The sequence below is a fragment of the Pseudophryne corroboree genome, unplaced genomic scaffold (genome assembly GCF_028390025.1).
Source record: "Pseudophryne corroboree isolate aPseCor3 unplaced genomic scaffold, aPseCor3.hap2 scaffold_1648, whole genome shotgun sequence".
In the NCBI taxonomy this organism is placed as follows: domain Eukaryota; kingdom Metazoa; phylum Chordata; class Amphibia; order Anura; family Myobatrachidae; genus Pseudophryne; species Pseudophryne corroboree.
In genome coordinates this window covers 1-26,096 of record NW_026968283.1, presented here as the reverse complement: position 1 = coordinate 26,096, position 26,096 = coordinate 1, and the positions used below count along the sequence as shown (strand labels likewise).

The following is a 26,096-nucleotide window of genomic DNA, read 5'->3' as shown; positions in this document are numbered from 1 at the left end:
CATTCTGTTGAGGCATTCCATTTTCAAACTTATTAATTTATGTACCAGTAGTTAGAAGTAGAAAAGCTCTAACAAAAACCGCAAAGCGTATATACAGCTACACCAAACTGGATCCCCCCAATCTCTTCTGATCTTGGAAGCTAAGCAGTGATGGGCCTGGTTAGTACTTGGATGGGAGACCACCTGGGAATACAAGGTGCTGTAGGTATTTTTATACTGCCAACACCGTTCTGTTGATGCATTCCATTTTCAAACTTATTCATTTATGTACCAGTAGTTAGAAGTAGAAAAGCTCTAACAGAAACAACAAAGCTCATCTACAGCCACACCACACTGGATACGCCCAATCTCATCTGATCTTGGAAGCTAAGCAGTGTTGGGCCTGGTTAGTACTTGGATGGGAGACCACCTGGGAGTACAAGGTGCTGTAGGTATTTTTATACTGCCAACACCGTTCTGTTGATGCATTCCATTTTCAAACTTATTCATTTATGTACCAGTAGTTAGAAGTAGAAAAGCTCTAACAGAAACCATGAAGCTTGTCTACAGCCACACCACACTGGATATGCCCAATCTCATCTGATCTTGGAAGCTAAGCAGTGTTTTTCATTGTTAGTACTTGGATGGGAGACCACCTGGGAATACAAGGTGCTGTAGGTATTTTTATACTGAAAACACCGTTTTGTTGATGCATTCCATTTTCAAACTTATTCATTTATGTACCAGTAGTTAGAAGTAGAAAAGCTCTAACAGAAACCGCAAAGCTCATATACAGCCACACCACACTGGATACCACCCAATCTCTTCTGATCTTGGAAGCTAAGCAGTGTTGGGCCTGGTTAGTACTTGGATGGGAGACCACCTGGGAATACAAGGTGCTGTAGGTATTTTTATACTGCCAACACCGTTCTGTTGATGCATTCCATTTTCAAATTTATTCATTTATGTACCAGTAGTTAGAAGTAGAAAAGCTCTAAAAGAAACAACAAAACTCATCTACAGCCACACCACACTAGATACGCCCAATCTCATCTGGTCATGGAAGCTAAGCAGTGTTGGGCATGGTTAGTACTTGGCTGGGAGACCCCCTGGGAATACAAGGTGCTGTAGGTATTTTAATACTGCCAACACCGTTCTGTTGATGCATTCCATTTTCAAACTTATTCATTTATGTACCAGTAGTTAGAAGTAGAAAAGCTCTAACAGAAACTACACAGCTCATCTACAGCCGCACCACACTGGATATGCCCAATCTCATCTGATCTTGAAAGCAAATCAGTGTTGGGCCTGGTTAGTACTTGGATGGGAGACCACCTGAGATTACAAGGTGCTGTAGGTATTTTTATACTGCCAACATCATTCTGTTGATGCATTCCATTTTCAAACTTATTCATTTATGTACCAGTAGTTAGAAGTAGAAAAGCTCTAACAAAAACCACAAAGCTCATATACAGCCACACCAAACTGGATCCCCCCAATCTCTTCTGATCTTGGAAGCTAAGCAGTGTTGGGCCTGGTTAGTACTTGGATGGGAGACCACCTGAGAATACAAGGTGCTGTAGGTATTTTTACACTGCCAACACTGTTCTGTTGATGCATTCCATTTTCAAACTTATTCATTTATGTACCAGTAGTTAGAAGTAGAAAAGCTCTAACAGAAACAACAAAGCTCATCTACAGCCACACCACACTGGATACGCCCAATCTCATCTGATTTTGGAAGCTAAGCAGTGTTGGGCCTGGTTAGTACTTGGATGGGGGACCACCTGGGAATACAAGGTGCTGTCGGTATTTTTATACTGCCAACACCGTTCTGTTGATGCATTCCATTTTCAAACTTATTAATTTATGTACCAGTAGTTAGAAGTAGAAAAGCTCTAACAGAAACCATGAAGCTTGTCTACAGCCACACCCCACTGGATATGCCCAATCTCATCTGATCTTGGAAGCTAAGCAGTGTTGTTCCTTGTTAGTACTTGGATGGGAGACCACCTGGGAATTCAAGGTGCTGTAGGTATTTTTATACTAAAAACACCGTTCTGTTGATGCATTCCATTTTCAAACTTATTCATTTATGTACCAGTAGTTAGAAGTAGAAAAGCTCTAACAGAAACCACAAAGCTCATATACAGCCACACCACACTGGATACCACCCAATCTCTTCTGATCTTGGAAGCTAAGCAGTGTTGGGCCTGGTTAGTACTTGGATGGGAGACCACCTAAAAATACAAGGTGCTGTAGGTGTTTTTATACTGCTAACACTGTTCTGTTGATGCATTCCATTTTTAAACATTTATTTATGTACCAGTGGTTAGAAGTAGAAAAGCTCTAACAGAAACTTCAAAGCTCATCTACAGCAGCACCACACTGGATACGCACAATCTCATCTGCTCTTGGAAGCTATGCAGAGTTGTGCCTGGTTAGTACTTGGATGGGAGACCACCTGGGAATACAAGGTGCTGTAGTTATGTTTATACTGCCAACACTGTTCTGTTGATGCATTCCATTTTCAATCTTATTCATTTATGTACCAGTAGTTAGAAGTAGAAAAGCTCTAACAGAAACCGCAAAGCTCATATACAGCCACACCACACTGGTTACCACCCAATCTCTTCTGATCTTGGAAACTAAGCAGTGTTGGGCCTGGTTAGTACTTGGATGGGAGACCACCTAAAAATACAAGGTGCTGTAGGTGTTTTTATACTGCTAACACCGTTCTGTTGATGCATTCCATTTTTAAACATTTATTTATGTACCAGTGGTTAGAAGTAGAAAAGCTCTAACAGAAACTTCAAAGCTCATCTACAGCAGCACCACACTGGATACGCACAATCTCATCTACTCTTGGAAGCTATGCAGAGTTGTGCCTGGTTAGTACTTGGATGGGAGACCACCTGGGAATACAAGGTGCTGTAGTTATGTTTATACTGCCAACACTGTTCTGTTGATGCATTCCATTTTCAATCTTATTCATTTATGTACCAGTAGTTAGAAGAAATTTAGGTGGATTATTGCGCACTTTGGGAGAGGAATATGCCGCAAACCATTAAAATACCAAAAAGACACTAACATCAATGTCAAGGATTATGGCATACACAAGGTTAGGTATTTGTGGTGAGCGCTGTTCCTTCCCAAGGACGTGTGCAAAAATTATTTACTCAATGTCCAATTTCTTAAAAAGACATTTTTATTTTTATATCCATGATAATTTGGTGACACAATGCACATTATACATGGATTGGACATACATAAAACATGAAATCGTTTGAATAAAATTGATGAATTATTGCACAGACCCTTAATTGTAAACAAATTACAAAACAGTCTATGTGCAAATCATATGATGGTGGAACTTCTGGCTCATACCGTAGGAGGCATGTGGTGTGTGCCTTTCCAAGAAGGTCACAGTCCCATTAATAGTGCCGTACTATTAATGGGACTGTGACCTTCTTGGACTCTCACCGGGAACCTGTGATATCCATCTACATTGGCAAAGTGTGTGGTGTGTTGCTGGGCTGCTAGCTGGAACCCTATTTACATCGAAGGCACACACCACATGCCTCCTACGGTATGAGCCAGAAGTTCCACCATCATATGATTTGCACATAGACTGTTTTGTCATTTGTTTACAATTAAGGGTCTGTGCAATAATTCATCAATTTTATTCAAACGATTTCATGTTTTATGTATGTCCAATCCATGTATAATGTGCATTGTGTCACCAAATTATCATGGATATAAAAATAAAAATGTATTTTTAAGAAATTGGACATTGAGTAAATAATTTTTGCACACGTCCTTGGGAAGGAACAGCGCTCACCACAAATACCTAACCTTGTGTATACCAGTAGTTAGAAGTAGAAAAGCTCTAACAGAAACCACAAAACTCATCTACCTCCACACCACACTGCATACGCCCAATCTCATCTGATCTTGGAAACTAAGCAGTGTTGGGACTGGTTAGTATTTGGCTGGGAGACCCCCTGGGAATGCATGGTGCTGTAGGTATTTTTATACTGCCAACACTGTTCTGTTGATGCATTGCATTTTCAAACTTATTCATTTATGTACCAGTAGTTAGAAGTAGAAAAGCTCTAACAGAAAATGCAAAGCTCATCTACAGCCACACCACACTGGATATGCCCAATCTAATCTGATCTTGGAAGCTAAGCAGTGTTGGGCCTGGTTAGTATTTGAATGAGAGACCACCTGGGAATACAAGTTGCTGTAGGTGTTTTTATACTGCCAACACCGTTCTGTTGATGCATTGCATTTCCAAACTTATTCATTTATGTACCAGTAGTTAGAAGTAGAAAAGCTCTAACAGAAACCACATAGCTCATTTACAGGCACACCACACTGGATACGCCCAATCTCATCTGATCTTGGAAGCTAAGCAGTGTTAGGCCTGGTTAGTACTTGGATGGGAGACCACCTGGGAATACAAGGTGCTGTAGGTATTTTTATACTGCCAACTCAGTTCTTTTGATGCATTCCATTTTCAAACTTATTCATTTATGTACCAGTAGTTAGAAGTAGAAAAGCTCTAACAAAAACAGCGAAGCTCATCTACAGCCACACCACACTGGATACGCCCAATCTCATCTTATCGTGGAAGCTAAGCAGTGTTGGTCCTGGTTAGTACTTGGATGGGAGACCACCTAGGAACACAAAGTGCTGTAGGTATTTTTATACTGCCAACACCGTTCTGTTGATGCATTCCATTTTCTAAATCATTAATTTATGTACAATTAGTTAGAAGTAGAAAACCTGTAACAGAAACCAGAAAACTCATCTGCAGCCCCACCACACTGGGTACGCTCAATCTCTTCTGATGTTGGAAGCTAAGCAGTGTTGACCCTGGTTAGTACTTGGATGGGAGACCACCTGGGAATACAGGGTGCTGTAGGTATATTTGTACTGCCAACACTGTTCTGTTGATGCATTGCATTTTCAAACTTATTCATTTATGTACCAGTAGTTAGAAGTAGAAAAGCTCTAACAGAAAATGCAAAGCTCATCTACAGCCACACCACACTGGATATGCTCAATCTAATCTGATCTTGGAAGCTAAGCAGTGTTGGGCCTGGTTAGTATTTGGATGGGAGACCACCTGGGAATACAAGTTGCTGTAGGTGTTTTTATACTGCCAACACCGTTCTGTTGATGCATTGCATTTCCAAACTTATTCATTTATGTACCAGTAGTTAGAAGTAGAAAAGCTCTAACAGAAACCACATAGCTCATTTACAGGCACACCACACTGGATACGCCCAATCTCATCTTATCGTGGAAGCTAAGCAGTGTTGGGCCTGGTTAGTACTTGGATGGGAGACCACCTAGGAACACAAGGTGCTGTAGGTATTTTTGTACTGCCAACACCGTTCTGTTGATGCATTCTATTTTTAAACATATTCATTTATTTACCAGTATTTAGAAGAAGAAAAGCTCTAACAGAAACAACAACACTCATCTACAGCCACACAACACTGGACACGCCCTATCTCATCTGATCTTGGAAGCTAAGCAGTGTTGGGCATGGTTAGTAGTTGGATGGGTGACCACCTGGTAATACAAGGTGCTGTAGGTATTTTTATACTGCCAACACCGTTCTGTTGATGCATTCCATTTTCAAACTTATTCATTTATGTACCAGTAGTTAGAAGTAGAAAAGCTCTAACAGAATCCACAAAGCTCATCTACAGCTACACCACACAGGATACACCCAATCTCATCTGATCTTGGAAACTAAGCAGTGTTGGACCTGGTTAGTACTTAGAAGGGAGACCACCTGTGAATACAAGGTGCTGTAGGTATTTTTATACTGCCAACACCGTTCTAATGATGCATTCCATTTTCAAACTTATTCATTTATGTACCAGTAGTTATAAGTAGAAAAGCTCAAACAGAAACCGCAAATTTCATCTACAGCCATACCACACTGGATACGCCCAATCTCATTTAATCTTGGAAGCTAAGCAGTGTTGGACCTGGTTACTACTTGGATGGGAAACCACATGGGAATACAAAGTGCTGTAGGTATTTTTATACTGCCAACACCGTTCTGTTGATGCATTCCATTTTCAAACTTATTCATTTATGTACCAGTAGTTAGAAGTAGAAAAGCTGTAACAGAAACAACTGATTTAATCTACAGCCACACCACACTGGATACACCCAATCTCCACTGATCTTGGAAACTAAGCAGTGTTGGGCCTGGTTAGTGCTTGGATGGTAGACCACCTGGGAATACAAGGTGCTGTAGGTGTTTTTATACTGCCAACACCGTTCTGTTGAGGCATTCTATTTTCAAATTTATTCATTTATGTACCAGTAGTTAGAAGTAGAAAAGCTCTAACAGAATCCACAAAGCTCATCTACAGCTACACCACACAGGATACACCCAATCTCATCTGATCTTGGAAACTAAGCAGTGTTGGACCTGGTTAGTACTTAGAAGGGAGACCTCCTGTGAATACAAGGTGCTGTAGGTATTTTTATACTGCCAACACCGTTCTAATGATGCATTCCATTTTCAAACTTATTCATTTATGTACCAGTAGTTATAAGTACAAAAGCTCAAACAGAAACCGCAAATTTCATCTACAGCCATACCACACTGGATACGCCCAATCTCATTTAATCTTGGAAGCTAAGCAGTGTTGGACCTGGTTACTACTTGGATGGGAAACCACATGGGAATACAAAGTGCTGTAGGTATTTTTATACTGCCAACACCGTTCTGTTGATGCATTCCATTTTCAAACTTATTCATTTATGTACCAGTAGTTAGAAGTAGAAAAGCTGTAACAGAAACAACTGATTTAATCTACAGCCACACCACACTGGATACACCCAATCTCCTCTGATCTTGGAAACTAAGCAGTGTTGGGCCTGGTTAGTGCTTGGATGGTAGACCACCTGGGAATACAAGGTGCTGTAGGTGTTTTTATACTGCCAACACCGTTCTGTTGAGGCATTCTATTTTCAAATTTATTCATTTATGTACCAGTAGTTAGAAGTAGAAAAGCTCTAACAGAAACCACAATGCTTATCTACAGCCACACCACACTGGATACGCCCAATCTTATCTGATCTTGAAAGCTAAGCAGTGTTGTCCCTGGTTAGTACTTGGATGGGAGACCACCTGGGAATACAAGGTGCTGTAGGTATTTTTATACTGCCAACACCGTTCTGTTGAGGTATTCCATTTTCAAACTTATTCATTTATGTACCAGTAGTTAGAAGTAGAAAAGTTCTAACAGAAACCACAACGCTTATCTACAGCAACACCACACTGGATACGCCCAATCTCATCTGATCTTGAAAGCTAAGCAATGTTGGGCCTGGTTAGTACTTGGAAGGGAGACCACCTGGGAATACAAGGTGCTGTATGTATTTTTGTACTGCCAACACTGTTCTTTAAATACATTCCATTTTCAAACTTATTCATTTATGTACCAGTAGTTAGAAGTAGAAAAGCTCTAACAGAAACAACAAATTTTGTCTACAGCCACACCACAGTGGATACGCCCAATCTCCTCTGATCTTGGAAGCTAAGCAGTGTTGGGCCTGGTTAGTACTTGGATGGGAGACCACCTGGGAATACAAGGTGCTGAAGGTCTTTCTATACTGCTAACACCGTTCTGTTGAGGCATTCCATTTTCAAACTTATTCATTTATGTACCAGTAGTTAGAAGTAGAAAAGCTCTAATAGAAACCACTTAGCTCATCTACAGCCACACCAAACTGGATACGCCCAATCTCATCTGATTTTGGAAGGTAAGCAGTGTTGGGCCTGGTTAGTGCTTGGATGGGAGACCACCTGGTAATACAAGGTGCTGTAGGTATTTTTATGCCAACACTGTTTTGTTGATGTATTCCATTTTCAAACTTATTCATTTATGTACCAGTAGTTAGAAGTAGAAAAGCTCTAACAGAAAATGCAAAGCTCATCTACAGCCACACCACACTGGATATGCCCAATCTAATCTGATCTTGGAAGCTAAGCAGTGTTGGGCCTGGTTAGTATTTTGATGGGAGACCACCTGGGAATACAAGTTGCTGTAGGTGTTTTTATACTGCCAACACCGTTCTGTTGATGCATTGCATTTCCAAACTTATTCATTTATGTACCAGTAGTTAGAAGTAGAAAAGCTCTAACAGAAACCACATAGCTCATTTACAGGCACACCACACTGGATACGCCCAATCTCATCTTATCGTGGAAGCTTAGCAGTGTTGGGCCTGGTAAGTACTTGGATGGGAGACCACCTAGGAGCACAAGGTGCTGTAGGTATTTTTGTACTGCCAACACCGTTCTGTTGATGTATTCTATTTTTAAACATATTCATTTATTTACCAGTATTTAGAAGAAGAAAAGCTCTAACAGAAACAACAACACTCATCTACAGCCACACCACACTGGGTACGCCCTATCTCATCTGATCTTGGAAGCTAAGCAGTGTTGGGCCTGGTTAGTAGTTGGATGGGTGACCACCTGGTAATACAAGGTGCTGTAGGTATTTTTATACTGCCAACACCGTTCTGTTGATGCATTCCATTTTCAAACTTATTCATTTATGTACCAGTAGTTAGAAGTAGAAAAGCTCTAACAGAATCCACAAAGCTCATCTACAGCTACACCACACAGGATACGCCCAATCTCATCTGATCTTGGAAACTAAGCAGTGTTGGACCTGGTTAGTACTTAAAAGGGAGACCACCTGTGAATACAAGGTGCTGTAGGTATTTTTATACTGCCAACACCGTTCTATTGATGCATTTCATTTTCAAACTTATTCATTTATGTACCAGTAGTTATAAGTAGAAAAGCTCAAACAGAAACTGCAAATCTCATCTACAGCCATACCACACTGGATACGCCCAATCTCATTTAATCTTGGAAGTTAAGCAGTGTTGGACCTGGTTACTACTTGGATGGGAAACCACATGGGAATACAGGGTGCTGTAGGTATTTTTATACTGCCAACACCGTTCTGTTGATGCATTCCATTTTCAAACTTACTCATTTATGTACCAGTAGTTAGAAGTAGAAAAGCTCTAACAGAAACAACTGATTTAATCTACAGCCACACCACACTGGATACACTCAATCTCCTCTGATCTTGGAAACTAAGCAGTGTTGGGCCTGGTTAGTACTTGGATGGTAGACCACCTGGGAATACAAGGTGCTGTAGGTGTTTTTATACTGCCAACACCGTTCTGTTGAGGCATTCCATTTTCAAATTTATTCATTTATGTACCAGTAGTTAGAAGTAGAAAAGCTCTAACAGATACACAATGCTTATCTACAGCCACACCACACTGGATACGCCCAATCTTATCTGATCTTGAAAGCTAAGCAGTGTTGGCCCTGGTTAGTACTTGGATGGGAGACCACCTGGGAATACAAGGTGCTGTAGGTATTTTTATACTGCCAACACCGTTCTGTTGAGGTATTCCATTTTCAAACTTATTCATTTATGTACCAGTAGTTAGAAGTAGAAAAGTTCTAACATAAACCACAACGCTTATCTACAGCAACACCACACTGGATACGCCCAATCTCATCTGATCTTGAAAGCTAAGCAATGTTGGGCCTGGTTAGTACTTGGAAGGGAGACCACCTGGGAATACAAGGTGCTGTATGTGTTTTTGTACTGCCAACACTGTTCTTTAAATACATTCCATTTTCAAACTTATTCATTTATGTACCAGTAGTTAGAAGTAGAAAAGCTCTAACAGAAACAACAAATTTTGTCTACAGCTACACCACAGTGGATACGCCCAATCTCCTCTGATATTGGAAGCTAAGCAGTGTTGGACCTGGTTAGTACTTGGATGGGAGACCACCTGGGAATACAAGGTGCTGTAGGTCTTTTTATACTGCCAACACCGTTCTGTTGAGGCATTCCATTTTCAAACTTATTCATTTAGGTACCAGTAGTTAGAAGTAGAAAAGCTCTAATAGAAACCACTTAGCTCATCTACAGCCACACCAAACTGGATACGCCCAATCTCATCTGATTTTGGAAGGTAAGCAGTGTTGGGCCTGGTTAGTGCTTGGATGGGAGACCACCTGGTAATACAAGGTGCTGTAGGTATTTTTATGCCAACACTGTTTTGTTGATGTATTCAATTTTCAAACTTATTCATTTATGTACCAGTAGTTAGAAGTAGAAAAGCTCTAACAGAAAATGCAAAGCTCATCTACAGCCACACCATACTGGATATGCCCAATCTAATCTGATCTTGGAAGCTAAGCAGTGTTGGGCCTGGTTAGTATTTGGATGGGAGACCACCTGGGAATACAAGTTGCTGTAGGTGTTTTTATACTGCCAACACCGTTCTGTTGATGCATTGCATTTCCAAACTTATTCATTTATGTACCAGTAGTTAGAAGTAGAAAAGCTCTAACAGAAACCACATAGCTCATTTACAGGCACACCACACTGGATACGCCCAATCTCATCTTGTTGTGGAAGCTAAGCAGTGTTGGGCCTGGTTAGTACTTGGAAGGGAGACCACCTAGGAACACAAGGTGCTGTAAGTATTTTTGTACTGCCAACACCGTTCTGTTGATGCATTCTATTTTTAAACATATTCATTTATTTACCAGTATTTAGAAGAAGAAAAGCTCTAACAGAAACAACAACACTCATCTACAGCCACACCACACTGGATACGCCCTATCTCATCTGATCTTGAAAGCTAAGCAGTGTTGGGCATGGTTAGTAGTTGGATGGGTGACCACCTGGGAATACAAGGTGCTGTAGGAATTTTTATACTGCCAACAACGTTCTATTGATGCATTCCATTTTCAAACTTATTCATTTATGTACCAGTAGTTATAAGTAGAAAAGCTCAAACAGAAACCGCAAATCTCATCTACAGCCATACCACACTGGATACGCCCAATCTCATCTAATCTTGGAAGCTAAGCAGTGTTGGACCTGGTTACTACTTGGATGGGAAACCACATGTGAATACAGGGTGCTGTAGGTATTTTTATACTGCCAACACCGTTCTGTTGATGCATTCCATTTTCAAACTTATTCATTTATGTACCAGTAGTTAGAAGTAGAAAAGCTCTAACAGAAACAACTGATTTAATCTACAGCCACACCACACTGGATACACCCAATCTCCTCTGATCTTGGAAACTAAGCAGTGTTGGGCCTGGTTAGTACGTGGATGGTAGACCACCTGGGAATACAAGGTGCTGTAGGTGTTTTTATACTGCCAACACCGTTCTGTTGAGGCATTCCATTTTCAAATTTATTCATTTGTGTACCAGTAGTTAGAAGTAGAAAAGCTCTAACAGAAACCACAAAGCTCATCTACAGCCACACCACACTGGATACGCCCAATCTCCTCTGATCTTGGAAACTAAGCAGTGGTGGGCCTGGTTAGTACTTGGATGGGGGACCACCTGGGAATACAAGGTGCTGTAGGTATTTTTATACTGCCAACACCGTTCTGTTGAGGTATTCCATTTTCAAACTTATTCATTTATGTACCAGTAGTTTGAAGTAGAAAAGCTCTAACAGAAACTTCAATGCTTATCTACAGCCACACCGCACTGGATACGCCCAATCTTATCTGATCTTGAAAGCTAAGCAGTGTTGGCCCTGGTTAGTACTTGGAAGGGGGACCACCTGGGAATACAAGGTGCTGTAGGTATTTTTATACTGCCAACACCGTTCTGTTGAGGTATTCCATTTTCAAACTTATTCATTTATGTACCAGTAGTTAGAAGTAGAAAAGTTCTAACAGAAACCACAATGCTTATCTACAGCCACACCACACTGGATACGCCCAATCTCATCTGATCTTGAAAGCTAAGCAATGTTGGGCCTGGTTAGTACTTGGATGGGAGACCACCTGGGAATACAAGGTGCTGTATGTATTTTTGTACTGCCAACACTGTTCTTTAAATACGTTCCATTTTCAAACTTATTCATTTATGTACCAGTAGTTAGAAGTAGAAAAGCTCTAACACAAACAACAAATTTTGTCTACAGCCACACCACAGTGGATACGCCCAATCTCCTCTGATCTTGGAAGCTAAGCAGTGTTGGGCCTGGTTAATACTTGGATGGGAGACCACCTGGGAATACAAGGTGCTGTAGGTCTTTTTATACTGCCAACACCGTTCTGTTGAGGCATTCCATTTTCAAACTTATTCATTTATGTACCAGTAGTTAGAAGTAGAAAAGCTCTAATAGAAACCACTTAGCTCATCTACAGCCACACCAAACTGGATACGCCCAATCTCATCTGATTTTGGAAGGTAAGCAGTGTTGGGCCTGGTTAGTACTTGGATGGGAGACAACCTGGTAATACAAGGTGCTGTAGGTATTTTTATACTGCCAACACCGTTCTATTGATGCATTCCATTTTCAAACTTATTCATTTATGTACCAGTAGTTTGAAGTAGAAAAGCTCTAACAGAAACAAGTAATTTCATCTACAGCCACACCACACTGGATACGCACAATATCTTCTGATCTTGGAAGCTAAGCAGTGTTGGGCCTGATTTGTTCTTGGAATGGAGACCACCTGGGAATACAAGGTACCGTAGATATTTTTATACTGCCCACACCGTTCTGTTGATGCTTTCCATTTTCAAACTTATTAATTTATGTACCAGTAGTTAGAAGTAGAAAAGCTGTATCAGAAACCAAAAAGCTCCTCTGCAGCCACACCACACTGGATGTGCCCAATCTCCTTTATCTTGGAAGCTAAGCAGTGTTGGGCCTGGTTAGTACTTGGATGGGAGACCACCTGGGAATACAAGGTGCTGTAGGTATTTTTATACTGCCAACACCGTTCTATTGATGCATTCCATTTTCTAACTTATTCATTTATGTACAATTAGTTAGAAGTAGAAAACCTGTAACAGAAACCTAAAAACTCATCTACAGCCCCACCACACTGGTTACGCCCAATCTCTTCAGATGTTGGAAGCTAAGCAGTGTTAGCCCTGGTTAGTACTTGGATGGCCACCTGGGAATACAGGGTGTTGTAGGTATTTTTATACTGCCAACGTCGTTCTGTTGATGCATTCCATTTTCAAACTTAATTATTAATGTACCAGTAGTTAGAAGTAGAAAATCTCTAACAGAAACAGCAAAGCTCATCTACAGCCACACCACACTGGATCCGACCAATCTCTTCTGATCTTGGAAGCTAAACAGTGTTGTCCCTGCTTAGTACTTGGATGGGAGACCACCTGGGAATACAGGGTGCTGTAGGTATTTTTATACTGCCAACGTCGTTCTGTTGATGCATTCCATTTTCAAACTTAATTATTTATGTACCAGTAGTTAGAAGTAGAAAAGCTCTAACAGAAAAATCAAAGCTCATCTGCAGCTACACCACACTGTATATGCTTAATCTCATCTGATCTTGGAAGCTAAGCAGTGTCGGTTCTTGTTAGGACTTGGATGGGAGACCACCTGGAAATACAAGGTGCTGTAGGTATTTTTATACTGCCAACACCGTTCTGTGGATGCATTCCTATTTCAAATGTATTCCTTTATGTACCAGTAGTTAGAAGTAGAAAAGCACTAACAGAAATCACAAAGCACATCTACAACCACACCACACTGGATATGCCCAATCTCATCTGATCTTGGAAGCTAAGTATTGTTGGGACTGCTTAGTACTTGGATGGGAGAATACCTGGGAATACAAGGTGCTGTAGGTATTTTTATACTGCCAACACCGTTCTATTGATGCATTCCATTTTCAAACTTATTAATTTATGTACCAGTAGTTAGAAGTAGAAAAGCTCTAACAGAAACCACAAGGCTCATCTACAGCCACATCACACTGGATACGCCCAATCTCCTCTGATCTTGGAAACTAAGCAGTGGTGGGCCTGGTTAGTACTTGGATGGGAAACCACCTGGGAATACAAGGTGCTGTAGATATTTTTATACTGCCAACATTGTTCTGTTGAGGCATTCCATTTTCAAATTTATTGATTTCTGTACCAGTAGTTAGAAGTAGAAAAGCTCTAACAGAAACCACAAAGCTCATCTACAGCCACACCACACTGGATACGTCCAATCTCCTCTGATCTTGGAAACTAAGCAGTGGTGGGCCTGGTTAGTACTTGGATGGGAAACCACCTGGGAACACAAGGTGCTGTAGGTATTTTTATACTGCCAACACCGTTCTGTAGAGGCATTTCATTTTCAAACTTATTTATTTATGTACCAGTAGTTAGAAGTATAAAAGCTCTAATAGAAACCACTAAGCTCATCTACAGCCACACCACACTGGATACGCCCAATCTCATCTAATCTCGGAAGATAAGCAGTGTTGGGCCTGGTTAGTACTTGGATGGGAGACCACTTGGGAATACAAGGTGCTGTAGATATTTTTATACTGCCAATACCATTCTTTTGATGCATTCCATTTTCAAAATTATTCATTTATGTACCAGTAGTTAGAAGTAGAAAAGCTCTAACAGAAACCACAAAGCTCATCTATAGCCACACCACACTGGATACACCCAATCTCCTCTGATCTTGGAAGCTAAGCAGTGTTGGGCCTGGTTAGTACTTGGATGGGAGACCACCTGGGAATACAAGGTGCTGTAGGTATTTTTATACTGCCAATACCATTCTTTTGATGCATTCCATTTTCAAAATTATTCATTTATGTACCAGTAGTTAGAAGTAGAAAAGTTCTAACAGAAACCACAAAGCTCATCTATAGCCACACCACACTGGATACGCCCAATCTCCTCTAATCTTGGAAGCTAAGCAGTGTTGGGCCTGGTTAGTACTTGGATGGGAGACCACCTGGGAATACAAGGTGCTGTAGATATTTTTATACTGCCAATACCATTCTTTTGATGCATTCCATTTTCAAACTTATTCATTTATGTACCAGTAGTTAGAAGTAGAAAAGCTCTAACAGAAACAACTGATTTAATCTACAGCCACACCACACTGGATACACCCAATCTCCTCTGATCTTGGAAACTAAGCAGTGTTGGGCCTGGTTAGTACGTGGATGGTAGACCACCTGGGAATACAAGGTGCTGTAGGTGTTTTTATACTGCCAACACCGTTCTGTTGAGGCATTCCATTTTCAAATTTATTCATTTATGTACCAGTAGTTAGAAGTAGAAAAGCTCTAACAGAAACCACAAAGCTCATCTACAGCCACACCACACTGGATACGCCCAATCTCCTCTGATCTTGGAAACTAAGCAGTGGTGGGCCTGGTTAGTACTTGGATGGGGGACCACCTGGGAATACAAGGTGCTGTAGGTATTTTTATACTGCCAACACCGTTCTGTTGAGGTATTCCATTTTCAAACTTATTCATTTATGTACCAGTAGTTAGAAGTAGAAAAGTTCTAACAGAAACCACAATGCTTATCTACAGCCACACCACACTGGATACGCCCAATCTCATCTGATCTTGAAAGCTAAGCAATGTTGGGCCTGGTTAGTACTTGGATGGGAGACCACCTGGGAATACAAGGTGCTGTAGGTATTTTTATACTGCCAACACCGTTCTGTTGAGGTATTCCATTTTCAAACTTATTCATTTATGTACCAGTAGTTAGAAGTAGAAAAGTTCTAACAGAAACCACAATGCTTATCTACAGCCACACCACACTGGATACGCCCAATCTCATCTGATCTTGAAAGCTAAGCAATGTTGGGTCTGGTTAGTACTTGGATGGGAGACCACCTGGGAATACAAGGTGCTGTATGTATTTTTGTACTGCCAACACTGTTCTTTAAATACGTTCCATTTTCAAACTTATTCATTTATGTACCAGTAGTTAGAAGTAGAAAAGCTCTAACACAAACAACAAATTTCGTCTACAGCCACACCACAGTGGATACGCCCAATCTCCTCTGATCTTGGAAGCTAAGCAGTGTTGGGCCTGGTTAATATTTGGATGGGAGACCACCTGGGAATACAAGGTGCTGTAGGTCTTTTTATACTGCCAACACCGTTCTGTTGAGGCATTCCATTTTCAAACTTATTCATTTATGTACCAGTAGTTAGAAGTAGAAAAGCTCTAATAGAAACCACTTAGCTCATCTACAGCCACACCAAACTGGATACGCCCAATCTCATCTGATTTTGGAAGGTAAGCAGTGTTGGGCCTGGTTAGTACTTGGATGGGAGACAACCTGGTAATACAAGGTGCTGTAGGTATTTTTATACTGCCAACACCGTTCTATTGATGCATTCCATTTTCAAACTTATTCATTTATGTACCAGTAGTTAGAAGTAGAAAAGCTCTAACAGAAACAAGAAATTTCATCTACAGCCACACCACACTGGATACGCACAATATCTTCTGATCTTGGAAGCTGTTATGATTCCCGAACTCCAGACCAGAGGAGATCTTATGGCAGAGGTCTGAGTACAGGGAAGATCTGCTGGTAGTGGGAGCAGGAGAGCCTAGTAACCCCTGGCGCCCTAACTCCGTTGTCTCGCCCGTGTTATCAGAAATCCCCTGCGAGACTATGGTTGCTTGAGCCCATGGCAGCCGCGTTCGAAGGGCGGATTATGTCTGCCCAACCCCGATGCCCCCTCAGGTCTTAATGGGAGACAAAGGGAAATCCGAGACAGGGTGATAACAAGGGGCCCTCTGACTAAGCAACCAGGCCAGGGGTTACAAGCTAACTAACTTAAACCAAAGGTATGTGCGGACTAGCCGCCAGGGAAAAGGACAACCAAGGATCCACCGATCCGTTACTCCTATCCAGCACCGCTGGATACCAGAGTGGATCTGTGGGAGCGGAATCCTCCGCAAAAGCTCCAGAACACAAATATACTAAATAATAAACAGTAAGCGGACAAGCCGCAACACACGGCTGCGCCGCGACTCACGAACACCACAGGATGTTAAAGGTGCTCGGTCAGACTCCAGGAATGATGACAACTTTCCGAGTACAGGACCACTGAGGACAGGAACAACCGGATTGAGCAAGACTGGAACTCTCTGCAACAGACACAGGCAAACAGGAAGCTATCACCGGCGTCTGTGGGAAGTCCAAAGGGTGCTTATAACAGAGAGCTCCCCAATCAGGAGCCAGACTGGGTAATCACCATAAAACGGAAAAGAGTAATCACCATGAATGCCGTGCAGCTTGCAAGCTGCACGGCCAGCACACCATAAAATAATTAGAACAGACCCAGCAACGGGGAACGCGGCCCGAACGTGGCGTCCCCGTTGCTAGGGTCAGAGCGGCTCCGTGCGCCCGGCGTCTAGCGTTGCCAGGGAGCCGGCGGCTGTACGCGCACGGCGTCCCTGGTTGCTAGGCGCCGGGCCGCACCGACGAGCGGACCCCGGCGCCTAACAGTACCCCCCCCTTGAGGAGGGGTCAAGGAACCCCTAAAGCCAGGTTTCTGAGGAAATTCTCGAAAAAATGCCCTTTTGAGCCTCGGGGCATGAAGATCCTCATCCAGGACCCAAGACCTTTCCTCTGGCCCATAACCTCTCCAATGTACCAAAAAATAAAGCCAACCCCGGGAAAACTTGGAGTCGAGAACCTTCTCAACCAGGAACTCCTGCTGACCCTGTACATTTATTGGTGATCTCCCCTGAGATATTTTACGAGGAAATCTACTGGACGAAACATATGGTTTCAGCAATGAGCAATGGAAGGTATTTCCGATCCGTAAAGTTTTTGGTAAACGTAACCGGAAAGCAACTGGATTGACTTTTTTGATAATGTGAAATGGTCCAATAAATTTAGGACCCAATCTGGCTGAGGTTTGTCGAAGTTTAATGTTGCGAGTCGACAACCACACCCTATCTCCTACTTTAAAAGTGCATGGCCGCCGGAGCCTGTCAGAAAATCTTTTTTCCCGGAATGCCGCTTTTCTGAGAGCCAGGTGTACTTTTCTCCAAATGAGTCTAAGATGAGAGGTCAGGGCCAGTGAGGAGACAGAGGAATGTTGAAAAAATGAATTAGCCCTGGGGTGAAAACCAAAAACTGCAAAAAATGGAGACACATTGGTGGAAGAATGACAGGCATTATTATAAGCAAACTCCGCCAATGGAAGAAACTCAGACCAGTCATTTTGGAGTTTGGCCGAGTACAAACGCAAATATTGTTTTAGAGATTCATTAACTCGCTCAGTCTGCCCATTGGATTGGGGATGATAGCCAGACGTTAAAGATAATTTCATCTTTAATGAAGCACAAAAAGACTTCCAAAATTGTGCAATGAATTGTGGACCCCGATCAGAAACAATATCAGTGGGTAAGCCATGGAGTCTGAAAACATGGCGGAGGAACAAGACTGCCAATCCCTGGGCAGATGGCAATCGGGGAAGAGCAATGAAATGGGCCATTTTGCTAAAACGGTCCACTACCACCCATATGACTCGGCATCCGGCTGACAGAGGGAGGTCCACCACAAAATCCATGGAGATATGCGACCATGGCCTAAGAGGAACATTCATGGGCATAAGTTGACCGATAGGCAAAGAACGAGGAACTTTATGCTGTGCACAGACCTGACACGAAAAAACAAACTCTTTAATGTCTTTGGAAAGACCAGGCCACCATACTGAGCGGGAGACTAATTCCAAAGTCTTAGCGATTCCCGGATGCCCGGCAACTTTGCTATCATGAAACTCCGTCAAAACAGTTGCTCTCAAAAACTCAGGGACAAAAAGACGACCAGCAGGAGTATTTCCAGGAGCTTGATGTTGAAGCAGCTTTAACTGGGTAAATACATCCTGTGTGAGGCCTGCCCGAATGACTGAAGACGGAAGTATGGGAGTAACAGGACTGTTGTCTTGAACTGGAAGAAAACTGCGTGACAGGGCATCTGCCTTAGTATTCTTGGAACCTGGCCTGAAGGTGATAATAAATTTGAAACGAGTAAAAAATAAAGCCCAACGAGCCTGCCGGGCATTCAGTCGTTTAGCTGATTCAATGTATTGAAGATTTTTGTGATCAGTCAAAACTGAAATGGTATGAGTCGCTCCTTCAAGCCAATGCCTCCACTCCTCGAAAGCCCATTTAATAGCCAGCAATTCCCGGTTACCAACATCGTAGTTGGATTCTGCAGATGAGAATTTCCTGGACATAAAGGCACAAGGATGTAATTCGAGGGAATCCGGATCCTTCTGAGATAGGATAGCCCCTACTCCAACCTCCGAGGCATCAACCTCAACAATGAAAGGCAATTCTGGGTTGGGATGTCTGAGGACAGGGGCTGAGACAAAGGCTTGTTTCAAGGCCTGAAAAGATAACTCAGCTTCACGTGACCAATTGGTAGGATCTGCTCCCTTCTTAGTCAGTGCCACAATGGGAGCAACTAGGTCAGAGAAGGAGTGAATAAATCTTCTATAGTAGTTCGCAAACCCTAAAAAGCGCTGAATTGCTTTTAAGTTGGTGGGTTGCGCCCAACTAAGGATGGCTTGGAGCTTCTTTGGTTCCATACAGAATCCCCGAGGGGAAATAATGTACCCTAAAAAGGATACCTCCGTGACATGAAATTCACACTTCTCAAGCTTGGCATATAGGTGATTTTCACGTAATTTTTTTAGAACCTGACGCACCTGGGTAACATGTTGTTCTACAGAGTCAGAATAAATCAAAATATCGTCTAAGTAGACTACAACGAACCTTCCAAGAAACTCACGGAGCACATCGTTAATGAGATCCTGGAAAACTGCCGGAGCGTTAGACAGGCCAAATGGCATAACCAGATACTCATAGTGGCCTGACTGAGTACTGAATGCCGTTTTCCACTCATCCCCTGACTTGATTCTGATGAGGTTATATGCTCCTCTCAGGTCAATCTTAGAAAAAATCACAGCCGAACGTAGCTGATCAAAGAGGACAGAGATCAGCGGCAGAGGGTAAGTATTCTTTACTGAGATTTTATTCAAAGCTCTAAAGTCAATGCAGGGTCTAAGTGAACCATCCTTCTTCTCTACGAAGAAGAAACCTGCACTTAAAGGGGATTTAGATGGCCTGATAAATCCTTTCCCAAGGCTTTCTTTCACATACTCATTCATGGCCACCGTTTCAGGACCAGACAATGCATATAACCTTCCTTTAGGCAACGTGGCACCACGAATTAGCTCAATGGCACAATCATAAGGCCTATGGGGAGGCAGAATATCCGCATTGCCCTTGGAAAATACATCAACAAAATCCTGGTATTCCACAGGAATGGGTGCGGGAACGGCGGCAGCTACTCGGATAGGAAGCGTAATACATTCTTTATTACAGATGGTACCCCATTGTAAGATCTCCCCCGACTGCCAATTTTATGAAAGGCCAGCCAAGGGTGACCCAGAACCACAGGAACTGCTGGACAATGGGTAAGGAAAAACTCAATCTTTTCAGAATGCAGAGCTCCTACCGAAAGTAAAACAGGAGGTGTACAGAGAGAAATAACCCCATTGGACAAGGGACTCCCATCTAAACCATGCATGGTGACACACCTACCCAAGGTTAACTGAGGAATACCTAAGGCCTTGGCCCATGTTAAATCCATAAAGTTCCCTGCAGCTCCACTGTCCACAAAAGCAGAGACCGAGGAACAGAGGCTGCCAAAGGAAACTTTAGCAGGAACTAACAGTGAATTATTTGAGGAGATAAGCTGCAGACCAAAGTGAACCCCCTCACAACTCACTTGGTCGGGAAGTTTCCCGACGTGTTCGGACAACTACGGGCAAAATGTCCCTTACCTCCACAGTATAAACAAAGACCAGAATTTTGCCTCCTGGTTCTTTCTTCAGGAGACAATTTGGAGAGACCTATCTGCATAGGCTCCTCCATGTCCACAGGAATGGAAAAAACACAAGGAGTAGATCCGACAGATGCTCCTTTTTCAGCCCTCCGCTCTCTGAGCCGACGATCTATCTTAATAGAGAGCTCCATGAGTTTATCGAGAGTCTCAGGAGCGGGATACTGAAGGAGACTGTCTTTTATAGATTCAGATAAGCCGAGGCGAAACTGACTGCGTAAGGCTGGGTCATTCCATCCACAGTCGTTCGACCAACGGCGAAACTCCGTACAATAAATCTCTGCGGGATTCCTACCCTGTCTGAGAGCACGCAACTGACTCTCAGCGGACGCCTCTCTATCAGGGTCGTCATACAATAGCCCTAAAGATTTTAAAAAGGCGTCTACAGACAATAAGGCCGGATCGTCTGTCTTTAAACCAAAAGCCCAGGTCTGAGGATCCCCCTGAAGCAGAGAAATAATAATTCCAACCCGCTGAGCCTCCGTACCTGAGGAGACTGGTCTTAAACGAAAATAAAGTTTACAAGACTCTTTAAAATTAAAAAACTGTTTTCTATCCCCAGAAAAACGGTCAGGCAGATGCATTTTTGGTTCAGGGATGACCCTCGGGGAAGTCCGTAACAGATCTTCCTGTGACCTCACCCGGAGGGACAGATCCTGAACCATCTGAGTAAGTTCTTGAATCTGACTAACTAGAAGTTGGCCAGGATTTGGCCCAACACCGGTGGGATTCATGAGGCCGACAAAAATCTCCCAACTGAATAAGTGAAAAAAAATTAACTCCTTTTAATTTTTTTTTTTTTTTGTCTGGCCGGTGATAATGTTATGATTCCCGAACTCCAGACCAGAGGAGATCTTATGGCAGAGGTCTGAGTACAGGGAAGATCTGCTGGTAGTGGGAGCAGGAGAGCCTAGTAACCCCTGGCGCCCTAACTCCGTTGTCTCGCCCGTGTTATCAGAAATCCCCTGCGAGACTATGGTTGCTTGAGCCCATGGCAGCCGCGTTCGAAGGGCGGATTATGTCTGCCCAACCCCGATGCCCCCTCAGGTCTTAATGGGAGACAAAGGGAAATCCGAGACAGGGTGATAACAAGGGGCCCTCTGACTAAGCAACCAGGCCAGGGGTTACAAGCTAACTAACTTAAACCAAAGGTATGTGCGGACTAGCCGCCAGGGAAAAGGACAACCAAGGATCCACCGATCCGTTACTCCTATCCAGCACCGCTGGATACCAGAGTGGATCTGTGGGAGCGGAATCCTCCGTAAAAGCTCCAGAACACAAATATACTAAATAATAAACAGTAAGCGGACAAGCCGCAACACACGGCTGCGCCGCGACTCACGAACACCACAGGATGTTAAAGGTGCTCGGTCAGACTCCAGGAATGATGACAACTTTCCGAGTACAGGACCACTGAGGACAGGAACAACCGGATTGAGCAAGACTGGAACTCTCTGCAACAGACACAGGCAAACAGGAAGCTATCACCGGCGTCTGTGGGAAGTCCAAAGGGTGCTTATAACAGAGAGCTCCCCAATCAGGAGCCAGACTGGGTAATCACCATGAATGCCGTGCAGCTTGCAAGCTGCACGGCCAGCACACCATAAAATAATTAGAACAGACCCAGCAACGGGGAACGCGGCCCGAACGTGGCGTCCCCGTTGCTAGGGTCAGAGCGGCTCCGTGCGCCCGGCGTCTAGCGTTGCCAGGGAGCCGGCGGCTCTACGCGCACGGCGTCCCTGGTTGCTAGGCGCCGGGCCGCACCGACGAGCGGACCCCGGCGCCTAACAGAAGCTAAGCAGTGTTGGGCCTGATTTGTTCTTGGAATGGAGACCACCTGGGAATACAAGGTACCGTAGATATTTTTATACTGCCCACACCGTTCTGTTGATGCTTTCCATTTTCAAACTTATTAATTTATGTACCAGTAGTTAGAAGTAGAAAAGCTGTATCAGAAACCAAAAAGCTCCTCTGCAGCCACACCACACTGGATGTGCCCAATCTCCTTTATCTTGGAAGCTAAGCAGTGTTGGGCCTGGTTAGTACTTGGATGGGAGACCACCTGGGAATACAAGGTGCTGTAGGTATTTTTATACTGCCAACACCGTTCTATTGATGCATTCCATTTTCTAACTTATTCATTTATGTACAATTAGTTAGAAGTAGAAAACCTGTAACAGAAACCTAAAAACTCATCTACAGCCCCACCACACTGGTTACGCCCAATCTCTTCAGATGTTGGAAGCTAAGCAGTGTTAGCCCTGGTTAGTACTTGGATGGGAGACCACCTGGGAATACAGGGTGTTGTAGGTATTTTTATACTGCCAACGTCGTTCTGTTGATGCATTCCATTTTCAAACTTAATTATTTATGTACCAGTAGTTAGAAGTAGAAAATCTCTAACAGAAACAGCAAAGCTCATCTACAGCCACACCACACTGGATCCGACCAATCTCTTCTGATCTTGGAAGCTAAACAGTGTTGTCCCTGCTTGGTACTTGGATGGGAGACCACCTGGGAATACAGGGTGCTGTAGGTATTTTTATACTGCCAACGTCGTTCTGTTGATGCATTCCATTTTCAAACTTAATTATTTATGTACCAGTAGTTAGAAGTAGAAAAGCTCTAACAGAAAAATCAAAGCTCATCTGCAGCTACACCACACTGTATATGCTTAATCTCATCTGATCTTGGAAGCTAAGCAGTGTCGGTTCTGGTTAGTACTTGGATGGGAGACCACCTGGAAATACAAGGTGCTGTAGGTATTTTTATACTGCCAACACCGTTCTGTGGATGCATTCCTATTTCAAATGTATTCCTTTATGTACCAGTAGTTAGAAGTAGAAAAGCTCTAACAGAAATCACAAAGCACATCTACAACCACACCACACTGGATATGCCCAATCTCATCTGATCTTGGAAGCTAAGCATTGTTGGGACTGCTTAGTACTTGGATGGGAGAATACCTGGGAATACAAGGTGCTGTAGGTATTTTTATACTGCCAACACCGTTCTATTGATGCATTCCATTTTCAAACTTATTAATTTATGTACCAGTAGTTAGAAGTAGAAAAGCTCTAACAGAAACCACAAGGCTCATCTACAGCCACATCACACTGGATACGCCCAATCTCCTCTGATCTTGGAAACTAAGCAGTGGTGGGCCTGGTTAGTACTTGGATGGGAAACCACCTGGGAATACAAGGTGCTGTAGATATTTTTATACTGCCAACATTGTTCTGTTGAGGCATTCCATTTTCAAATTTATTGATTTCTGTACCAGTAGTTAGAAGTAGAAAAGCTCTAACAGAAACCACAAAGCTCATCTACAGCCACACCACACTGGATACGTCCAATCTCCTCTGATCTTGGAAACTAAGCAGTGGTGGGCCTGGTTAGTACTTGGATGGGAAACCACCTGGGAACACAAGGTGCTGTAGGTATTTTTATACTGCCAACACCGTTCTGTAGAGGCATTTCATTTTCAAACTTATTTATTTATGTACCAGTAGTTAGAAGTATAAAAGCTCTAATAGAAACCACTAAGCTCATCTACAGCCACACCACACTGGATACGCCCAATCTCATCTAATCTCGGAAGATAAGCAGTGTTGGGCCTGGTTAGTACTTGGATGGGAGACCACCTGGGAATACAAGGTGCTGTAGATATTTTTATACTGCCAATACCATTCTTTTGATGCATTCCATTTTCAAAATTATTCATTTATGTACCAGTAGTTAGAAGTAGAAAAGCTCTAACAGAAACCACAAAGCTCATCTATAGCCACACCACACTGGATACACCCAATCTCCTCTGATCTTGGAAGCTAAGCAGTGTTGGGCCTGGTTAGTACTTGGATGGGAGACCACCCGGGAATACAAAGTGCTGTAGGTATTTTTACACTGCCAATACCATTCTTTTGATGCATTCCATTTTCAAACTTATTCATTTATGTACCAGTAGTTAGAAGTAGAAAAGCTCTAACAGAAACCACAAAGCTCATCTACAGCCATACCACACTGGATACGCCCAATCTCCTCTCATTTTGGAAGCTAAGCAGTGTTGCGCCTGGTTAGTACTTGGATGGAGACCACCTGGGAATACAAGGTGCTGTAGGTATTTTTATACTGCCAACACCGTTCTGTTGAGGTATTCCATTTTCAAACTTATTCATTTATGTACCAGTAGTTAGAAGCAGAAAAGCTCTAACAGAAACCACAATGCTTATCTACAGCCAAACCACACTGGATACGCCCAATCTCCTCTGATCTTGAAAGCTAAGCAGTGTTGGGCATGGTTAGTACTTGGAAGGGAGCCCACCTGGGATTACAACGTGCTGTATGTATTTTTGTACTGCCAACACTGTTCTTTAGATTAATTCCATTTTTAAACTTATTCATTTATGTACCAGTAGTTAGAAGTAGAAAAGCTCTAACAGAAATAACAAATTTTGTCTACAGCCACACCACGGTGGATACGCCCAATCTCATCTGATCTTGGAAGCTAAACAGTGTCGGTCCTGGTTAGTACTTGGATGGGAGACCACCTGGAAATACAAGGTGCTGTAGGTATTTTTATACTGCCAACACCGTTCTGTGGATGCATTCCTATTTCAAATGTATTCCTTTATGTACCAGTAGTTAGAAGTAGAAAAGCTCTAATAGAAATCACAAAGCACATCTACAACCACACCACACTGGAAATGCCCAATCTTATCTGATCTTAGAAGCTAAGCATTGTTGGGCCTGGTTAGTACTTGGATGGGAAACCACCTGGGAATACAAGGTGCTGTAGATATTTTTATACTGCCAACATTGTTCTGTTGAGGCATTCCATTTTCAAATTTATTAATTTCTGTACCAGTAGTTTGAAGTAGAAAAGCTCTAACAGAAACCACAAAGCTCATCTACAGCCACACCACACTGGATACGTCCAATCTCCTCTGATCTTGGAAACTAAGCAGTGGTGGGCCTGGTTAGTACTTGGATGGGAAACCACCTGGGAACACAAGGTGCTGTAGGTATTTTTATACTGCCAATACCATTCTTTTGATGCATTCCATTTTCAAAATTATTAATTTATGTACCAGTATTTAGAAGTAGAAAAGCTCTAACAGAAACCACAAAGCTCATCTACAGCCACACCACACTGGATACGCCCAATCTCATCTAATCTCGGAAGATAAGCAGTGTTGGGCCTGGTTAGTACTTGGATGGGAGACCACCTGGGAATACAAGGTGCTGTAGGTATTTTTATACTGCCAATACCATTCTTTTGATGCATTCCATTTTCAAAATTATTCATTTATGTACCAGTAGTTAGAAGTA

General features: G+C 42.7%; 4 non-coding genes and 77 pseudogenes across 4 annotated transcripts; all 81 read left to right on the top strand.

Moving 5' to 3' along the window:
- The first annotated feature begins 89 nt into the window (after positions 1 to 89).
- On the top strand, positions 90 to 208 carry LOC135001447 (5S ribosomal RNA; annotated as a pseudogene).
- A 107-nt stretch (positions 209 to 315) lies between these two features.
- On the top strand, positions 316 to 434 carry LOC135001446 (5S ribosomal RNA). Its single transcript, XR_010202933.1, has one exon. It is a non-coding gene; the product is annotated as a 5S ribosomal RNA (ribosomal RNA).
- A 107-nt stretch (positions 435 to 541) lies between these two features.
- Positions 542 to 660, top strand: LOC135001461 (5S ribosomal RNA; annotated as a pseudogene).
- Positions 661 to 767: 107 nt separating this feature from the next.
- On the top strand, positions 768 to 887 carry LOC135001490 (5S ribosomal RNA; annotated as a pseudogene).
- A 107-nt stretch (positions 888 to 994) lies between these two features.
- On the top strand, positions 995 to 1,113 carry LOC135001455 (5S ribosomal RNA; annotated as a pseudogene).
- A 107-nt stretch (positions 1,114 to 1,220) lies between these two features.
- On the top strand, positions 1,221 to 1,339 carry LOC135001457 (5S ribosomal RNA; annotated as a pseudogene).
- A 107-nt stretch (positions 1,340 to 1,446) lies between these two features.
- On the top strand, positions 1,447 to 1,565 carry LOC135001511 (5S ribosomal RNA; annotated as a pseudogene).
- A 107-nt stretch (positions 1,566 to 1,672) lies between these two features.
- LOC135001517 (5S ribosomal RNA) lies at positions 1,673 to 1,791 on the top strand. The gene has a single exon (XR_010202936.1). It is a non-coding gene; the product is annotated as a 5S ribosomal RNA (ribosomal RNA).
- A 107-nt stretch (positions 1,792 to 1,898) lies between these two features.
- On the top strand, positions 1,899 to 2,017 carry LOC135001499 (5S ribosomal RNA; annotated as a pseudogene).
- Positions 2,018 to 2,124: 107 nt separating this feature from the next.
- Positions 2,125 to 2,244, top strand: LOC135001453 (5S ribosomal RNA; annotated as a pseudogene).
- Positions 2,245 to 2,349: 105 nt separating this feature from the next.
- LOC135001481 (5S ribosomal RNA) lies at positions 2,350 to 2,468 on the top strand (annotated as a pseudogene).
- A 107-nt stretch (positions 2,469 to 2,575) lies between these two features.
- On the top strand, positions 2,576 to 2,695 carry LOC135001472 (5S ribosomal RNA; annotated as a pseudogene).
- Positions 2,696 to 3,889: 1,194 nt separating this feature from the next.
- On the top strand, positions 3,890 to 4,008 carry LOC135001482 (5S ribosomal RNA; annotated as a pseudogene).
- Positions 4,009 to 4,115: 107 nt separating this feature from the next.
- LOC135001464 (5S ribosomal RNA) lies at positions 4,116 to 4,234 on the top strand (annotated as a pseudogene).
- Positions 4,235 to 4,341: 107 nt separating this feature from the next.
- On the top strand, positions 4,342 to 4,460 carry LOC135001491 (5S ribosomal RNA; annotated as a pseudogene).
- A 107-nt stretch (positions 4,461 to 4,567) lies between these two features.
- LOC135001473 (5S ribosomal RNA) lies at positions 4,568 to 4,686 on the top strand (annotated as a pseudogene).
- Positions 4,687 to 4,793: 107 nt separating this feature from the next.
- LOC135001471 (5S ribosomal RNA) lies at positions 4,794 to 4,912 on the top strand (annotated as a pseudogene).
- Positions 4,913 to 5,019: 107 nt separating this feature from the next.
- Positions 5,020 to 5,138, top strand: LOC135001525 (5S ribosomal RNA; annotated as a pseudogene).
- A 107-nt stretch (positions 5,139 to 5,245) lies between these two features.
- LOC135001467 (5S ribosomal RNA) lies at positions 5,246 to 5,364 on the top strand (annotated as a pseudogene).
- Positions 5,365 to 5,471: 107 nt separating this feature from the next.
- Positions 5,472 to 5,590, top strand: LOC135001534 (5S ribosomal RNA; annotated as a pseudogene).
- A 107-nt stretch (positions 5,591 to 5,697) lies between these two features.
- Positions 5,698 to 5,816, top strand: LOC135001531 (5S ribosomal RNA; annotated as a pseudogene).
- A 107-nt stretch (positions 5,817 to 5,923) lies between these two features.
- LOC135001449 (5S ribosomal RNA) lies at positions 5,924 to 6,042 on the top strand (annotated as a pseudogene).
- A 107-nt stretch (positions 6,043 to 6,149) lies between these two features.
- LOC135001454 (5S ribosomal RNA) lies at positions 6,150 to 6,268 on the top strand (annotated as a pseudogene).
- Positions 6,269 to 6,375: 107 nt separating this feature from the next.
- On the top strand, positions 6,376 to 6,494 carry LOC135001527 (5S ribosomal RNA; annotated as a pseudogene).
- Positions 6,495 to 6,601: 107 nt separating this feature from the next.
- Positions 6,602 to 6,720, top strand: LOC135001448 (5S ribosomal RNA; annotated as a pseudogene).
- A 107-nt stretch (positions 6,721 to 6,827) lies between these two features.
- LOC135001510 (5S ribosomal RNA) lies at positions 6,828 to 6,946 on the top strand (annotated as a pseudogene).
- A 107-nt stretch (positions 6,947 to 7,053) lies between these two features.
- On the top strand, positions 7,054 to 7,172 carry LOC135001530 (5S ribosomal RNA; annotated as a pseudogene).
- A 107-nt stretch (positions 7,173 to 7,279) lies between these two features.
- Positions 7,280 to 7,398, top strand: LOC135001516 (5S ribosomal RNA; annotated as a pseudogene).
- A 107-nt stretch (positions 7,399 to 7,505) lies between these two features.
- Positions 7,506 to 7,624, top strand: LOC135001503 (5S ribosomal RNA; annotated as a pseudogene).
- A 107-nt stretch (positions 7,625 to 7,731) lies between these two features.
- Positions 7,732 to 7,850, top strand: LOC135001459 (5S ribosomal RNA; annotated as a pseudogene).
- Positions 7,851 to 7,954: 104 nt separating this feature from the next.
- On the top strand, positions 7,955 to 8,073 carry LOC135001515 (5S ribosomal RNA; annotated as a pseudogene).
- Positions 8,074 to 8,180: 107 nt separating this feature from the next.
- LOC135001484 (5S ribosomal RNA) lies at positions 8,181 to 8,299 on the top strand (annotated as a pseudogene).
- Positions 8,300 to 8,406: 107 nt separating this feature from the next.
- LOC135001474 (5S ribosomal RNA) lies at positions 8,407 to 8,525 on the top strand (annotated as a pseudogene).
- A 107-nt stretch (positions 8,526 to 8,632) lies between these two features.
- LOC135001462 (5S ribosomal RNA) lies at positions 8,633 to 8,751 on the top strand (annotated as a pseudogene).
- Positions 8,752 to 8,858: 107 nt separating this feature from the next.
- LOC135001502 (5S ribosomal RNA) lies at positions 8,859 to 8,977 on the top strand (annotated as a pseudogene).
- Positions 8,978 to 9,084: 107 nt separating this feature from the next.
- On the top strand, positions 9,085 to 9,203 carry LOC135001501 (5S ribosomal RNA; annotated as a pseudogene).
- Positions 9,204 to 9,309: 106 nt separating this feature from the next.
- LOC135001498 (5S ribosomal RNA) lies at positions 9,310 to 9,428 on the top strand (annotated as a pseudogene).
- A 107-nt stretch (positions 9,429 to 9,535) lies between these two features.
- LOC135001519 (5S ribosomal RNA) lies at positions 9,536 to 9,654 on the top strand (annotated as a pseudogene).
- Positions 9,655 to 9,761: 107 nt separating this feature from the next.
- Positions 9,762 to 9,880, top strand: LOC135001524 (5S ribosomal RNA; annotated as a pseudogene).
- A 107-nt stretch (positions 9,881 to 9,987) lies between these two features.
- LOC135001458 (5S ribosomal RNA) lies at positions 9,988 to 10,106 on the top strand (annotated as a pseudogene).
- Positions 10,107 to 10,210: 104 nt separating this feature from the next.
- Positions 10,211 to 10,329, top strand: LOC135001526 (5S ribosomal RNA; annotated as a pseudogene).
- Positions 10,330 to 10,436: 107 nt separating this feature from the next.
- On the top strand, positions 10,437 to 10,555 carry LOC135001479 (5S ribosomal RNA; annotated as a pseudogene).
- Positions 10,556 to 10,662: 107 nt separating this feature from the next.
- Positions 10,663 to 10,781, top strand: LOC135001520 (5S ribosomal RNA; annotated as a pseudogene).
- Positions 10,782 to 10,888: 107 nt separating this feature from the next.
- On the top strand, positions 10,889 to 11,007 carry LOC135001513 (5S ribosomal RNA; annotated as a pseudogene).
- Positions 11,008 to 11,114: 107 nt separating this feature from the next.
- Positions 11,115 to 11,233, top strand: LOC135001507 (5S ribosomal RNA; annotated as a pseudogene).
- A 107-nt stretch (positions 11,234 to 11,340) lies between these two features.
- LOC135001495 (5S ribosomal RNA) lies at positions 11,341 to 11,459 on the top strand (annotated as a pseudogene).
- A 107-nt stretch (positions 11,460 to 11,566) lies between these two features.
- Positions 11,567 to 11,685, top strand: LOC135001514 (5S ribosomal RNA; annotated as a pseudogene).
- A 107-nt stretch (positions 11,686 to 11,792) lies between these two features.
- Positions 11,793 to 11,911, top strand: LOC135001489 (5S ribosomal RNA; annotated as a pseudogene).
- Positions 11,912 to 12,018: 107 nt separating this feature from the next.
- Positions 12,019 to 12,137, top strand: LOC135001500 (5S ribosomal RNA; annotated as a pseudogene).
- Positions 12,138 to 12,244: 107 nt separating this feature from the next.
- Positions 12,245 to 12,363, top strand: LOC135001469 (5S ribosomal RNA; annotated as a pseudogene).
- A 333-nt stretch (positions 12,364 to 12,696) lies between these two features.
- Positions 12,697 to 12,814, top strand: LOC135001466 (5S ribosomal RNA; annotated as a pseudogene).
- A 107-nt stretch (positions 12,815 to 12,921) lies between these two features.
- On the top strand, positions 12,922 to 13,036 carry LOC135001483 (5S ribosomal RNA; annotated as a pseudogene).
- A 107-nt stretch (positions 13,037 to 13,143) lies between these two features.
- LOC135001533 (5S ribosomal RNA) lies at positions 13,144 to 13,262 on the top strand (annotated as a pseudogene).
- A 107-nt stretch (positions 13,263 to 13,369) lies between these two features.
- LOC135001477 (5S ribosomal RNA) lies at positions 13,370 to 13,488 on the top strand (annotated as a pseudogene).
- A 107-nt stretch (positions 13,489 to 13,595) lies between these two features.
- Positions 13,596 to 13,714, top strand: LOC135001485 (5S ribosomal RNA; annotated as a pseudogene).
- Positions 13,715 to 13,821: 107 nt separating this feature from the next.
- Positions 13,822 to 13,940, top strand: LOC135001509 (5S ribosomal RNA; annotated as a pseudogene).
- A 107-nt stretch (positions 13,941 to 14,047) lies between these two features.
- Positions 14,048 to 14,166, top strand: LOC135001523 (5S ribosomal RNA; annotated as a pseudogene).
- Positions 14,167 to 14,273: 107 nt separating this feature from the next.
- Positions 14,274 to 14,392, top strand: LOC135001463 (5S ribosomal RNA; annotated as a pseudogene).
- Positions 14,393 to 14,499: 107 nt separating this feature from the next.
- Positions 14,500 to 14,618, top strand: LOC135001493 (5S ribosomal RNA). Its single transcript, XR_010202934.1, has one exon. It is a non-coding gene; the product is annotated as a 5S ribosomal RNA (ribosomal RNA).
- Positions 14,619 to 14,725: 107 nt separating this feature from the next.
- Positions 14,726 to 14,844, top strand: LOC135001486 (5S ribosomal RNA; annotated as a pseudogene).
- Positions 14,845 to 14,951: 107 nt separating this feature from the next.
- Positions 14,952 to 15,070, top strand: LOC135001506 (5S ribosomal RNA; annotated as a pseudogene).
- A 107-nt stretch (positions 15,071 to 15,177) lies between these two features.
- On the top strand, positions 15,178 to 15,296 carry LOC135001494 (5S ribosomal RNA; annotated as a pseudogene).
- Positions 15,297 to 15,403: 107 nt separating this feature from the next.
- LOC135001505 (5S ribosomal RNA) lies at positions 15,404 to 15,522 on the top strand. The gene has a single exon (XR_010202935.1). It is a non-coding gene; the product is annotated as a 5S ribosomal RNA (ribosomal RNA).
- A 107-nt stretch (positions 15,523 to 15,629) lies between these two features.
- Positions 15,630 to 15,748, top strand: LOC135001504 (5S ribosomal RNA; annotated as a pseudogene).
- A 107-nt stretch (positions 15,749 to 15,855) lies between these two features.
- Positions 15,856 to 15,974, top strand: LOC135001518 (5S ribosomal RNA; annotated as a pseudogene).
- Positions 15,975 to 16,081: 107 nt separating this feature from the next.
- LOC135001468 (5S ribosomal RNA) lies at positions 16,082 to 16,200 on the top strand (annotated as a pseudogene).
- A 6,537-nt stretch (positions 16,201 to 22,737) lies between these two features.
- LOC135001465 (5S ribosomal RNA) lies at positions 22,738 to 22,855 on the top strand (annotated as a pseudogene).
- A 107-nt stretch (positions 22,856 to 22,962) lies between these two features.
- Positions 22,963 to 23,081, top strand: LOC135001460 (5S ribosomal RNA; annotated as a pseudogene).
- A 107-nt stretch (positions 23,082 to 23,188) lies between these two features.
- LOC135001456 (5S ribosomal RNA) lies at positions 23,189 to 23,307 on the top strand (annotated as a pseudogene).
- Positions 23,308 to 23,414: 107 nt separating this feature from the next.
- Positions 23,415 to 23,533, top strand: LOC135001470 (5S ribosomal RNA; annotated as a pseudogene).
- A 107-nt stretch (positions 23,534 to 23,640) lies between these two features.
- LOC135001478 (5S ribosomal RNA) lies at positions 23,641 to 23,759 on the top strand (annotated as a pseudogene).
- A 107-nt stretch (positions 23,760 to 23,866) lies between these two features.
- Positions 23,867 to 23,985, top strand: LOC135001508 (5S ribosomal RNA; annotated as a pseudogene).
- Positions 23,986 to 24,092: 107 nt separating this feature from the next.
- On the top strand, positions 24,093 to 24,211 carry LOC135001522 (5S ribosomal RNA; annotated as a pseudogene).
- A 107-nt stretch (positions 24,212 to 24,318) lies between these two features.
- LOC135001452 (5S ribosomal RNA) lies at positions 24,319 to 24,437 on the top strand (annotated as a pseudogene).
- A 107-nt stretch (positions 24,438 to 24,544) lies between these two features.
- LOC135001488 (5S ribosomal RNA) lies at positions 24,545 to 24,663 on the top strand (annotated as a pseudogene).
- A 107-nt stretch (positions 24,664 to 24,770) lies between these two features.
- On the top strand, positions 24,771 to 24,888 carry LOC135001476 (5S ribosomal RNA; annotated as a pseudogene).
- A 107-nt stretch (positions 24,889 to 24,995) lies between these two features.
- LOC135001475 (5S ribosomal RNA) lies at positions 24,996 to 25,114 on the top strand (annotated as a pseudogene).
- Positions 25,115 to 25,221: 107 nt separating this feature from the next.
- LOC135001450 (5S ribosomal RNA) lies at positions 25,222 to 25,340 on the top strand (annotated as a pseudogene).
- Positions 25,341 to 25,447: 107 nt separating this feature from the next.
- On the top strand, positions 25,448 to 25,566 carry LOC135001451 (5S ribosomal RNA; annotated as a pseudogene).
- A 107-nt stretch (positions 25,567 to 25,673) lies between these two features.
- LOC135001521 (5S ribosomal RNA) lies at positions 25,674 to 25,792 on the top strand (annotated as a pseudogene).
- A 107-nt stretch (positions 25,793 to 25,899) lies between these two features.
- On the top strand, positions 25,900 to 26,018 carry LOC135001487 (5S ribosomal RNA; annotated as a pseudogene).
- The last annotated feature ends 78 nt before the right edge of the window (positions 26,019 to 26,096 follow it).